The 13,449-nt window shown below is 54.7% G+C and overlaps 1 pseudogene; it reads left to right on the plus strand.

The window, feature by feature from the left end:
• The first annotated feature begins 12,797 nt into the window (after nt 1-12,797).
• LOC102157754 (small nuclear ribonucleoprotein F pseudogene) lies at nt 12,798-13,203 on the plus strand (annotated as a pseudogene).
• The last annotated feature ends 246 nt before the right edge of the window (nt 13,204-13,449 follow it).

A 13,449-nucleotide genomic window follows, 5' to 3' on the forward strand; every position in this document is an offset into this window, starting at 1 on the left:
GTGTGTTTGTAACGTCAGTGCAGTGGTTTTGTGTCTTTACTCCTCGTCCTGCACTGCGCTCTCAGGGACGATGGCCGTGGCCCCGGACTGCCCAGCAGGGTGCTTTTGTTGCTGTGTCACGAGAGAGGATGACCATTGAGCGACCGCGTCTTTGCCACTTAAGAGTTGGCTTTTCTGCCAGTGTCCCCTTGAAACCCCTCCGTCTTCAGGGATCCGTGAGGGACTGGGTTTGAACCGGGTCGCCCCAGGACTAGGGTTCCTTTGGCGGAAAGAACGGAATTGGTCTGCGCACGACAAGGCAGTGCACGGCTGTTGGGCGAGACGGTGCCGAGGGAAAGGCAGCCTTCGTGTTCCAGGCTCTCAGTTCTAGGCACGGGGCTTGCGTTAACTGCCAGATCCCTGTCACTGGATTGGGCCAGGCCTACCAGGCACAGCAGGGCGTATGTGTGTGTAAAGGATGTGAAGTGGACAGTTCCTGACATAGCTCAGTGGAAGCGAGTTGAACTGGGAACCGTGAGGTTGCGGGTTCGATCCCTGGCCTTGCTCAGTGGGCTAAGGATCCGGCGTTGCCATGAGCTGTGGTGTAGGTCGCAGACACAGCTTGGATCCCAAGTTGCTGTGGTTGTGCTGTAGGCCTGCAGCTGTAGCTCTGATAAGACCCCTAGCCTGGGATCTAACCTCCATATCCCGCAGGTGTGGCCCTAAAAAGCAAAAAAAAAAAAGTGAGTTGGTCAGCATAGGTTTTAGGAGCGGGGCTCTGCACCCATCCGAGCTGCCCAGGGCTGAGGCAAGGGCGGCGGCCTTGGCCTTTCACGCCTCTGGGCTTCTAGTGATGGTTTCCTTGTGGTTCCCAGAGCCAGGGTCCTGCCCTGCTGACGCAGGGACGCGTGTCCTGGTGGAGAAAGGAGGAAGGAGCGTTCGTGTGTGTGCTGGAAGATCACTGCACACCTCCCTCCGCGTGCTGCGATGGGGCCAGTGCAGTAGACGCACGGGGTGAGGTGTGTCTGCTCCTGGGTTCTTGTCCTCCCCCGCCCCTGATGGCTATCGCCTCTGTCTGGGCTTTGTAGGACCTCACAAATAGCTGATTTGGTGATTGCTGGGTGGCCTAGTTTGTGTACATATAATATGGTGGCCTTCTCCATGTTTTTTGGGGGTCTTACTGTCTACAAACTTTTCTTTTTTTTTTTTTTTTTTTTGCTTTTTAGGGCCACACCTGCAGGATCTGGAGATTCCCAGGCTAGGGGTGTAAGCGGAGCTCCGGCTGTCGGCCTCCACCACAGCTCACGGCAACGCCAGATCCTTAACCCACTGAGCAAGGCCAGGGATGGAACCCTCAACCTCATGGTTCTAGTCGGGTTTGTTTCCACTGCGCCTCGACTGCAACTCCCTACAAACTTTCTTCTTGGGAAAAATAACCAAAGCATCTTTGATGAAAGGTTCTGCACCAGCAGAAAGAGCTGAAACATCAGCTTGGGGGTCCCCTCTTCTTGAAGTGGGAGTCTGAGCTGCACTTTCTTTTCCCGTTTCCTGTTTCCAACAAGATCTTCTGTCCTAAAAACTAGATCCCCCACCCCCCGTAGCCCATACACCTGTACATTAACTGCAGGCGTCTGCAGTTCTTGAGTGATTTGTGCAAAAGTCCGGAAGGAGCTAAGACCTCTCCAGCCCTTCCCAGTCTCCGGAGTCAAAACCTCTCCTTGAAGCAATTCATGCTTCAAGTGAAGTGAAACCAGCGATTCACTGCTGGTTTGAGATGGATTAAAACCTGGTGTAATCTCAAATCCTGGGGTGTCAAAAGTGGGGTTGGGAGACCAAGATGGGACAGGTGAATGTGTAGCCAAGTCATGCGGGAACTTTTCTGCAGGTGCGAGAAACTTAGCAAAGTGGCCAAAATAGGTTAATAGGCGACAGACCAAGGTTAAGTCCGTGTTTACGGCTAGAAACCAAGGCTCAGAGTGAAACCTTGAATTGATGGGGGCGGGGGAGGGCAGGAGGGCCGTGTCTGTCTGTTCTTTGCCTCATTCCTGTGGAGACAGGCGTCGGGGAGTGTTAACCCTTCCTTTCCCGTAACACCCACGGGGACCCTTCCCCCTTCTCCCTGGGAAAATACAATCAATAAAGGCCTATTGGGGAGGGTCCCTTACGTGGCAGTGGGTTAAGGATCCACCATTGCCGCAGCCGCGGTGCAGGCTGCAACTGCAGCATGAGTTCGATCCCTGGCCTGGGAACTTCCAGAGGCAGCAGGTGCAGCCGAGAAAAGAGGGGACGAGAAGGAATCCTACGGCCTGCCCTCTTGTGTGTCAGGCTTTTTGTTCAGCACCGTGTGGATGCAGCTCGGTGGTGTTGTGTAGGTCAGTGATTGCGCCTTTTGTTTCCAGCGTACAAAGCACCAGTCACCTACCCATCCCCCACCGAGGGGCCGCTGGATCGTCTTCACTTTGGGGCCCTTGGGAGCAGAGGGCTGTGGACACCGTGGGTCACGGGGTGGCGGGCAGGCCGTGCCGTGGCTTGATGAGGAACTGCCAGCTTTTCCGGAGCAGCTACCTCCTGTGTCCTCTTCCTGGAGTCTTAGAACTCTGTTTACCCCACTAAGTGCTTAATCCTCTCTTATTAATCATCCTTTATATTAAATTGCCTGCATCTCCCTTTTATTTATTTTGTTTTTGTCCTTTTAGGGCCACACCCACAGCATATGGAGGTTCCCAGGCTCGGGGTCAAATCAGAGCTGTAGCTGCCGGTCTGCACCACAGCCACACCAGACCCGAGCCGCGTCTGCGACCTACACCACAGCTCATGGCAGCGCCGGATCCTTAACCCACTGAGCAAGGCCAGGGATCGAACCTGTGTCCTCCTGGATGCTAGTCAGATTCGTTTCCGCTGTGCCATGGCAGGAATGCCCCTGCATCTTCCTTTGTGAGGTATTTGTTCAAGTTTTATGCCCCATTCTTGAGGGGGTGGTATTTGTATTATGACTTGTAGGACTTCTTTATTTGGGATATAAGTCCTTTGTCAGGTATGTTTTGTGAAATTTTATCCTGGTCCGTCCTTGCCTGTCCATTCTATCGTGGTAAAAAATCCAGCCTGGGAACTTCCATGTGCCGCAGGTGTGGCCCTGAAAAGTCAAAAAAAAAAAACAAGCCTCCGGGGCCTCTAAGCCTCAAGGTGAGAGGCGGAGTCCGGGTCTCCGACTTGAGTTAAGCCGCATCCTGCGAGGCCCGCAGCTCAGAAGGGCTCAGCCGCTCGGGTCCCCTGAATCCCCTTTCCACCTGGAATCCTTCTGCCTTGTTCTTCGTCCTCCGTCCTGCCCTCTGTCCTCTGGTGGCCCTGGCGGTGGAGGGCGGCCTGCATTCCGGTGGGTCGCAGCGCAGGTGGCCTCCGGCCTGCTGGGCGGGTCCGGGTCTGCGGGAGCCGCGGCCCTTCCTGTTCAAGCGGCCGCTCCCCGGGGTCCGGGGGTTTGACCTTGTGCCGGGGACCCCCCAGCTCCGATCGGGGGCCCCTCCCCGCGCCCAGGGCCCGGCCCCGCTCTGCTCTCCGGCTTCCTCTACGAATGTTCATCCACAGTCAGAAAACGGGGCGACTTGTGTTCACGCCGCGGAGGCTGCGCCCCGGGGGGCCCCTCGGGCAGATGGAGCGCAGCCGCCGGCCTCCGAGACCCGGGCTCCGCGGCCGGGGAGCAGTCGACCGTTTCCTCCGTCCAGCAGGGGGCTCGTGGGTCATCGTCGCCCCTTGCAGATTGAGAGGAAGGTCGTCTAAGGAGTGGCCTTGGGTCAGGAGGAGGTGGCCCTGCGTCTGCTGACGGGGTGACGTGGGGCTGCCGGGGGCGGGGGGGTGAGCGGATGACGGGCTGACAAGGGGGTGACAAGGGGGTGATGGTGACGAGTTAGCGGGGTGATGAGGGCCTGACGGGGTGACAAGGGGGTGACAGGCCGACGGGCTGACCTGAAGACACAGCACCCCCCTCCCTGGGGGGAAGAGACGAGGTTACGGTTCTTTTCCTGCCGTAAGAATGACTGTTTTGTTCCCCCTCCGGGTGGCCCTCAGTCGCTGACGCGGCCGCCCCCACGGGCTGCGGTGGCCCTGGGCCCTCTCCGAGCCTCGGCTCTGTCCCCTGACAGTCGGGGGCAGGGGGTCATCGTCCTGCCCGGGGGCGAGTCCAGCGGGGCGGCGCGCAGGGGTCGGAGGGCCCGGGGCTGCGGGCAGTGGGCTCAGGGCCTGGGCCTCGCGCAAGGCTCCCTCTGGCGACCCCGGAGGGCCCGGGTGAGCAGGGGCCAGTGCCACGGTTTCTCCTGGACACAGCGGCCCCGGGCCTCTGGCTTGTCCGATGGCAAGGCCCCCGCCTCTAGGAGCTGACGACCAGGGGGACGAGAGCCCGGCCCCCTGAGAGCCCAAGGGCTGGGGCAGGGGGCGTGCCAGCTACCGTGTGGCCCCATGCTTAGGTGCAGGAGTGACTGTTCCAGAAACACTGTATCTACAGAAACAGATGGGCCAGGTTTGGCCCTTGAGTCATGGGCAGCCGGCCCCTGGTCTAGACCTTGGCTTTCCAACGTGTGGCCCCCTGCCCGGGTGTCGCATCAATTCCTGGGTCACCCAGTTCTGAGTCGGGCATCTGGGAGACGTGCATTTCCAGGTCCCAGGTGAGGCTCTAGGCAGGGCCGCGCTTAGAGCCCCGCTCCAGACGCCGAGCAGCAGCTGGAGGGCTGTGGGTGCTGGAGTCACCAGGGGGTTTCAAGCCCCAGACACTGCCCCCTGCACCACTGCAATCCCTCTGCGCGCCAGGGCCCTGCTCTGCACGCAGGGGTGTGGGGGAGAGAGAAGAGGGACTGGGGTCTCTGCGGATCGAGAAAGATGCCTCTGAACAACTTGAGACGTGAAACAGGCGAAGGTGCAGGTGGTGGTGACCTGGGGGCTGAGAGCTGACGGGCCTGCCCAGGTCCTCCAGACTCACCTCCCAGTCTGGGCGGAGCCTGGGGGATCCCGGAACAACCCCCCAGTCCAGGGGGAGGGTCTGGGACAGCTCCCTGCCCGTGGGAGGGGTGGGGAACGGGGTGGGGAGAGCTCCCTGCCCCCAGGGGGGAACGGGGTGGGGCCAGCTCCCTGCCCCCGGGAGGTACGGTATCAGGATGCTCTCTTTCTCCGCCCCCCCCGCCCCGCCCAGAGCCCTCTCCACCTCATCCCCCAGCTGCAGAATCAGGACGGGAGCCCGAGGCCCAGGCCGGTGGGAGAGGCTGGGCCCTCCAGCAGGGGCGCAGTGGACTCTGAAGCAGCCCTCCAGTGGGCGTTGGGCCCTTTGCTCCACAGCGGGGGTCACCTTGCCCAGGGCGGCCTCCTGGCCCAGGCTCAGGCAGCCCGGCCCTCCCTCAAGCCCTGGTGTTGGCACGTGACCCTTTGGCTCTCCAGGCTTCTCCGCTTCTCTGGCCTCGCAGCTGAGGTGCCAGACACAGGCTGGGCCTTCACTCCCAGGCACCTTGTCGCCATGCTTTAAATGTCATCCCCGTTCCTCGACTCCGGAACACATAGCTGTCGCTTCTTTTGAGCTGTCCAGGTGGCATCTCAATCACACTGCACCTGGCACGGCCCCGAGCCCTGCTCCAGCCCCAGGCTTTCTCCGCTTGGGAAAGCCTCTCCATCCAAGGTGCTGCGCTGGCCCAAACCCGAATCATCTGCAAGGAGGTTTGTTTTTTTTTTTCAGTGTTCCAGTAAAACTTTATAAAAGCAGGGAGTTCCCACTGTGGCTCAGTGGGTTATGAACCTGAATGATATCCAGGAGGATGCAGGTTTGATCCCTGGCCTCACTCAGTGAGTTAACAACCTGGCATTGCCGTGAGCTGTGGTGAAGGTCTCAGACGCGGGTCGGATCTGGCGTTGCTGCGGCTGCCGTGTAGGCCCATGGCGGCTGCAGCTCCCCTTAGGCCCCTAGCCTGGGAACCTCCGTGTGCCGCGAGTGTGCCTCTAAAAAGCAACAGCAACAGCAGACATGCTCCCAGTGTGACTGCCTCTTCCTTCGCAGCCACTGTCCGCCTCTGTGGGACCCAGACCCCTCTTGTCTGCCTCTCTCCACACGGCAGAGCCCTTGCCTGGCCCCACCACCCGTTGGCCAGCATTGCCTCCAACATTGACCTCCTGGGCACGGCTCAGCCTCCCCAAGCTGGCTCCTGCCCGAGGCCCTGGTGCCTGCCGTCCTGCTGGGCAGGCTTGCTCTCTGTGTCCGTTCTGCTCAAACATCAGCCCTCTGGAGACTTGCCCCCTTGCCAGAAGCAGGACCTCCTGTTGCTCTGCTCCCGGTTGTTCCTCACAGCACTTGCCACCCCCGACGCAGGGGGAGGTCGTCTGTGGCTGCCCCCCCGCTAGAAGGTGAGCTCCAGGAGGACAGCGGCTGAGTCCACAGCGTCTGGAGAAGCCCCCGGCACCCCGCAGGCTGCACACACATTTCTCAGAAACAGTTAAGGGAGAGAATGTTCAGACATGAGCCAAAGTGCCGTCGAAGCAGAACAGAGAAGGCGGCCGGAGGGGCAGCTGAGCTGCTTAAAGACAGCTGGTCTCTGAGCTGTTTTTACACCCTGGCAGAGAAGGCCTGCCCAGGATCCAAACTCAGTTTTGTGGTATTTTGGGGTTCGTTTGTTTGCTTTTTAGGGCTGCACCTGCAGCATAGGGAGGTTCCCAGGCTAGGGGTCGAATCGGAGCCACAGCTGCCGGCCTCCACCAGAGCCACAGCAACAGGTGATCCGAGCCATGTCTTTGACCTACGCCACAGCTCACGGGAACGCTGGATCCTTAACCCACTGATAGAGGCCAGGGACTGAACCCACAACCTCATGGTTCCTGGTCGGGTTCGTTTCCGCTGCGTCACGACGGGAACTCCGGCTTCCTGGTGTTTTTTACGGCGGCCAGTGGGAAGTTAAGGAACAGCTTCCCAGGAGGGACGCGTGGCTCATACAGACCCAGATCGAGCCCGAGTGAAAGCACTTGCTCACCCCACAGGGACGGGCCTGGCAGGTATTAGGACCCACTGGGGAGAAGCCAGTGACAGACACGTGTATGGGGCAGGAACAGTGAGGTGAACTTAAGGAGGCAAAGCCAGGCTTCTTGGTGGGGAGCGGGGTCGGGGGGGCGCAGGGGCAGGGCTGAACTGTCTCCCCTTATACCCACGTGGTGAAGCCCTAACACCCCTCCTTTCCGGCACCTCAGCATCTGGCTGTGTGTGGAGACAGGGCCTTGAAAGACATGATCGGGTTAAAATGAGGCCATTTGGGTGGGTCCTAACCCAGTCTGACTGGTGCTCTTTTAAGGGGGAATCTGTTCACAGAGAGACAAGTGGCGGGCGCACGTCGCCAGAGCTGTCCAGACCCCAGGAGAGGCCTCAGAGGAAACCCGCCCTGCGGACCCCTTAACCCGGGTTGCCGCCTCCAGAACCGTGAGACAATAAACTCCCGCTGTTTACACCCCCAGCCTGCAGTACTTTATTGTGCAACTCAAACTGACTAATACAGACATACATTGGACAGGCTCATTTGCTTGGGTGTAGACAAGAATTATTTTGCACGGTTGTCAGTTATCAAAATAACTTCAGTTAGTGAAAAAAATTAATAGTCACTCAAAGAAGCAGAAAATTTTGTTTACGCCAACCTGAGGCTTATAACCTGGGAGACAGTCCTTCATAAAGCTTTGAGGACTTTTCCAGCCATTAGGGGTCAAAGCACAGTTATATAGGGTTTTTGTTTTGTTTTCGTCTTTTTAGGGCTGCACCTGCAGCATATGGAGGTTCCCAGGCTAGGGGTCTCATCAGAGCTGTAGCCTATGGTCTACACCGCAGCCACAGCAATGCCAGATCCGAGCCGCATCTGCGACCTGCACCACAGCTCACGGCAATGCCGGATCCTTGACCCCCTGAGTGAGGCCAGGGATCAAACCCGAAACCTCACGGTTCCTAGTCAGACTGGATAAGGAACTCCTATGTGAGTTTTTTTGAGATGAAGGGTTATATGTCGGGGACATACTGACAGTTTACACAGTTCAGATCTGCAAAGTGTTCAGAGTAAGCAGTTGGTCATGTGGCCCTTGCAAGATTAAGAAGGAAGCTTATCTAAAAAGTTATCAAGGGGTGGGTCATCTTGACTCTTTACAAGATACAGAAGAAATGCTATCCTGCTGAAGAGATCTGGCTCGTGTAGATGCGTGATACACACTACAGGGGAGGGAGGAAACCCAACAGAAAGAGAAAAGTTTTATGGTTAAATTTGTCTTGTCTTGGAGGTCCTGTCATGGTGCAGTGGAAGTGAATCCGACGAGGAGCTATGAGGTTGCGGGTTTGATTGCTGACCTCAGTCAGCGGGTTAAGGATCCAACATTGCCATGAGCTGCGGTGTAGGCTGCAGATGTGGCTCGGATCTGGTGTTGCTGTGGCTGTGACATAGGCCAGCAGATGTATCTCCGATTCAGCCCCTGTCCTGGGAACCTCCATATGCTGCGGGTGCAGCCCTAAAAAGCGACACATAAATAAGTAATAAATTTGCCTTGTCTTGCCATAAAATTAATTTTAGTTCATCAATTTCCCCCCTTTGATCGTTAGTCTTTTGATAGGAAGCGTTATGTTGTCAACTACTTGGTCCATCAGTGTCAGGGTTATGGCTTACCTGCCCGCCCTGGTCCATCATGTCCCTGCATGTTGGGTCTTAAGAACCCCGTTCTTTCTTTCCTTTTCGGGGTTGTACTACTAAGATGTTCGGCAAGGACGAGGTGAATCCCAAGTTGTCTGATAGGACTTAACACCAGCTTTACCCTGCATGTGCACTGCACGCGTTCACTAATGAGTAGAGAACTATAGACGTGATCCGTAGTTTCGAGTCCTTTCGATAACGCCTTAAAAGAAGGAGGTGGCAGGGACCAAAAGGCAAGAATCTGTCACTTTATACATGACTCACACTGTAATCAAAATTGACAAGAGGAGGAGCAACGTCATTAGTAAATTTGAAGCCAATATTCTCCTAAACTGTACTATTCTGCTAGTATTTCTTCTCAACTGGGAAGAGGGTAAGTCAGAGCTGAAATCTGGTCCTTCATATGTATCACAAGATGAGTTGCGTTAGAAGACTCATCCAAAACCACGTAAAACCCAACATTTACTATGTATCATAGCACACGGTCCCCCTCCAGAAGCTGTTAGAATATCTAGGGCCAGGTGACTCTGTAGGACTGACCTTCTCGTCATGAAGATTTTTTTTTTTTTTTTTTTGCTTTGCTTTTTAGGTCCACACCTGCGACGTATGGAGGTTCCCAGGCTAGGGGTGGAATTGAAGCTGCAGCCGCTGGCCTACACCACGGTCACAGCAACGTGCGGGATCCGAGGCGTGTCTGCGACCTACACCACAGCTCAAGGCAACGTCGGATCCTTAGCCCACTGAGCGAGGCCAGGGATCCAACCCGCAACCTCAGGGTTCCCAGTCGGGTTCGCTTCCGCTGCGCCACGACAGGAACTCCATGGAGACTTTTGAATTGAGCAAACTGATGATTGCTATCATTCAAAGTTTGCTTTTGTTAAAGCCTCCATGTAGTTAATGACAATCTGCTCCAAGCAAAGGACAAATATCCCAGCCAAATGGTGCTACCCGGGCAGGCTGAGCGAACCCGGCGTGCCCCTGCAGGTTGACAGGACTCCTTCCCGGTCTTGCCGAAGGGGACCTGGAGCCCGAGGGAGAGACGCATTTGGCTCATGAGCCGAAGTGCGAACCTGTCAAAGTAATTGGTATGTAAGCCTGGTCCAGCGTCTCGGGTCCAGTTCTGCGTCGGATACTGTCTTCTCGTCCTGCTCGGGTGGACCTGGGCTTAGTTGAAAGAGGGTGTCAGGAGTTGCAGTTCATTCAGGAGAGGCCTGATAGGGTCCCTTCCCACCTGGCTGTAAGGACTCCTTTATCTGACGCCTTTTCCAGTGGGCGGAATCTCCTGGTTGCCCATCCCCGGGCATCTGACCTTCCGCCAAAGACAGTGCTGTGGTCAGTTTCAGAAACAAACGTAGAACGTCCTTTCAACTGGGAGCTCCCATCGTCGCTCACTGGTAAAGGACCTGACTAGTGCCCGTGAGGACACATGTTTCATCCCAGGCCTCAATCACCGGGTTAAGGATCCAGTGTTGCCCGGAGCTGTGGGTGGGTCCATGACGCGGCTCAAATCTGGTGAGGCTGTGGCTGTGGCTGTGGTGTAGGCCGGCAGCTACAGCTCCCATTCGACCCCTAGCCTGGGAACCTCCTTATGCCGCAGGTGCAGCCCTAAAAAGACAAAAAAAAAAAAAAAAAAAAAAGTCCTTTTAATGTAATTCGATTAAACTTAACGATAATGCAACAAGGAGCTATCTATCTGGAAAGTGATTCTTAGGCAGTGAACACAAAACAACAACAACGCTAGAACTTAATGTCCACTGAAACACAATTTTTCTCTAAAATTACTCTCAAAAGAGAAACAAAAGGAGTTCCTGTTGTGGTGCAGTGGCAACGAATCCCACTAGTATCCATGAGGACTTGGGTTCAATCCTTGGCCTCGCTCAGTGGGTCAGGGATCTGGCGTTGCCATGAACTGTGATGTAGATGGCAGATGCGGCTCTGATCTGGCGCTGTGGCTGAGGCTGTGGCCGGCAGCTGTGGCTCCGATGGGACCCCTAGCCTGGGAACTTCATATGCCGCAGGAGAGGCCCAAGAAAAGGCAAAAATAAATAAAATGACTCTCATGTCTGTCAAATAGAGCCCAATTAAGACTAATTGATTTGCAAAATCAATAAGCTTGGGCCTGGTCATTTACATAAGTGTAACTACTCTTACCAGTCATGATACGATGACATTTTGTGTAAAGAATCTCAACTGCACTTTTAAAAGGCCTCTCAGGGACAGGAAAGCCTCACCATGGGCTTGTCATCAGATTCCATGTGTGATATCTGTGAATTTGGGTGGATTCTTCTCTCCTAGAGAGCCCCCCAAATATCTGGAGATCCTTGCACCTGTCAGGAGGTGGTTGTCCTTATCCACCTGGAAAGGCTGCTGGGATCTTAAGCGTTTCCAGTCTCTGGAGGGGTTAGGTAGAGAGAAAAAAAAGTTTCAGTTCTCCTTACAAAGGTGCAGTTTACCAAGTTGTTATAAATCATAATTAGCCTAAGGGAAAGGTTTCTCACATTCAATATTCCAGTTCCCATTGTGCTCAGCAGTTAAAGAACCCGACTAGGAGCCATGAGGATGCAGGTGTGATCTCGGGCCTCACTCAGTGGGTTAAGGATCTGGTGTTGCTGTGGCTGCAGCTCCGATTGGACCTCTCGCCTGGGAACCTCCATAGGCAGCCCTAAAACAAACAAACAAACAAACAAAAAGCCAGCCTTAGGACAAAATTACTTTCTTCATCCTTAAAAAAATGTGCTTCCATTTCATATATCTTCTTTTTCCTTGCATATGAAACCGTTTTCCTTATTGGTTTTTCGTAGTTTTAATTACATATTTTAATTAGGATTCCTAACCTTCGTTTTAAAAACTTCTTGGTGAAACCCAAGAAGCAAGTGGTTACAAACTGTCAGTCACAGCAGCAAATGTAAGAACATGCTCTAGCACCTAATTGCTTCCCTCGGTGCGATACGAGGCCTGTCTGATGAACGAAAACATCTTTCGTTTTCCTCTAAAACGCAGGTAAACTTCTTTGGAAACAAGAGGGGAGGGAGACGGGCAAACCCTGAAAAGAAGGACACGGCTGTTGAGGACACGCGAACACTGCTTAGCACCGGTTGGGCCCAAGACAGCTGCGTTCCGGTGGCCCGTGAGCCGCATCCACTCACTGGAAGACATCAGCTCGGGAGCTCCCGTCGTGGCGCAGGGGTTAACGAACCCAACCAGGAACCATGAAGTTGCGGGTTCGGTCCCTGCCCTTGCTCAGTGGGTTAAGGATCCGGCGTTGCCATGAGCTGCGGTGTAGGTGGCAGACACAGCTCAGATCTGGCTTGGTTGTGGCTGTGGTGTGGGCCGGCGGCTACAGCTCTGATTAACCCCCTAGCCTGGGAACCTCCACATCCCCAGGGTGCGGCCCTAAAAAGACAAGACAAAAAAAAACTCCCAACAAACGGGGCATCAGCAAAACGACATGCCCACATGAGCTCTGCGGCTGATTGCGAAAGGCCATGACGGGGCCGAGGCCCATTCCTGGAAATCCCTCCCCCGCTCCCCCAAATAGTTGGAAAAAACCTCCCCACTCCTTGGCCTATGAAATTACTCGGCCCATGAAAACTCAACACCTCGTGTTTCGGGGCCTCGAACCTTCAGAGAGGGACCACACTGTGCCTATGGAGTATGTATCTCAACAAACCTGCTTCTTACCCATCACTTCGCCTCTTGCTGGCCTCGCTCAGTGGGTTAAGGATCCGGTGTCGCCGTGAGCTGTGGTGTAGGTCACAGACGTGCCTGGGATCCCGTGTTGCTGCGGCTGTGGTGTGGGCCGGTGGCTGCAGCTCCTATTGGACCCCTAACCTGGGAACCTCCATAGGCCTCTAGGGCAGCCCTAAAAAGACAAAAAAGAAAAAAAAAAAACATCAGTTACATACAACAGGGACGATAGCATATATATATATATATATATATATATATATTTTTTTTTTTTTTTGGCCATGCCTGCCCCATGTGAAAGTTCCCTGGGCAGGAGTCAAACCCGTGCCACAGCAGCCACTTCAGTGACAACGATGGATCCCTAGCCTGCTATGTCACATTGGGAACTCCTAGCCAATATTTTACAATAACTAAATGGAATATTACCTTTAAAAATTGTGACTCAGTGTATTGTACACCTGTAACTTATATAGCAGTGTACATCAACTATGATTTTAAAAAATGAAGATAATTTCTCTTGAAGCTCAGTGGCTGGGACCCTGCTGTAGCTCGAGGGCCGGATGTCGCGGAGTCGCAGGTGGGTAGCCTGCAGCATTTGTCGCAATGAGTCTGCTCTCAGTCCTGGCCCTTTCCTCAGTGGAGTCACAGGAAGGCCAGTCATGGTGAAACTGGAGTGGGGAATGGAGTACGGAGGCTACCTGGTATCTGTCGGTGGCTCTCAGAACAGGCAGCTTGCAAGCACAGAAGAACACAGAGGGAGCGTTGTCTGGGCATTTGGGTGAAGCTTAATAAGGTGTAAGAATGGCGTTTATATCAAGGGTATTGGAGAAGACGATGGGGAAATGAGAGAATAGCATCTTTTGGGGGGGGTTTGTTTTGTTGTTTTTTTTTTTTTTTTTTTTTGGTCTTTTTTTGAGGGCTGCACCTGTGGCACATGGAGGTTCCCAGGCTAGGAGTCCAGTTGGAGCTATAGCTGCTGGTCTACACCACAGCTCCTGGCAACACCAGATCCTTAACCCACTAAGCGAGGCCAGGGATTGAACCCACAACCTCATGGTTCCTAGTTGGATTTTTTTCCACTGCACCACGATGGCAACTCCTGGGGGGA

The sequence above is a fragment of the Sus scrofa genome, chromosome 7 (assembly GCF_054392235.1).
Source record: "Sus scrofa isolate SSC_HxYL_T2T_F1_AM1 chromosome 7, Sscrofa_HxYL_maternal_Yorkshire_Landrace_v2.0, whole genome shotgun sequence".
Taxonomy (NCBI): Eukaryota; Metazoa; Chordata; class Mammalia; order Artiodactyla; family Suidae; genus Sus; species Sus scrofa.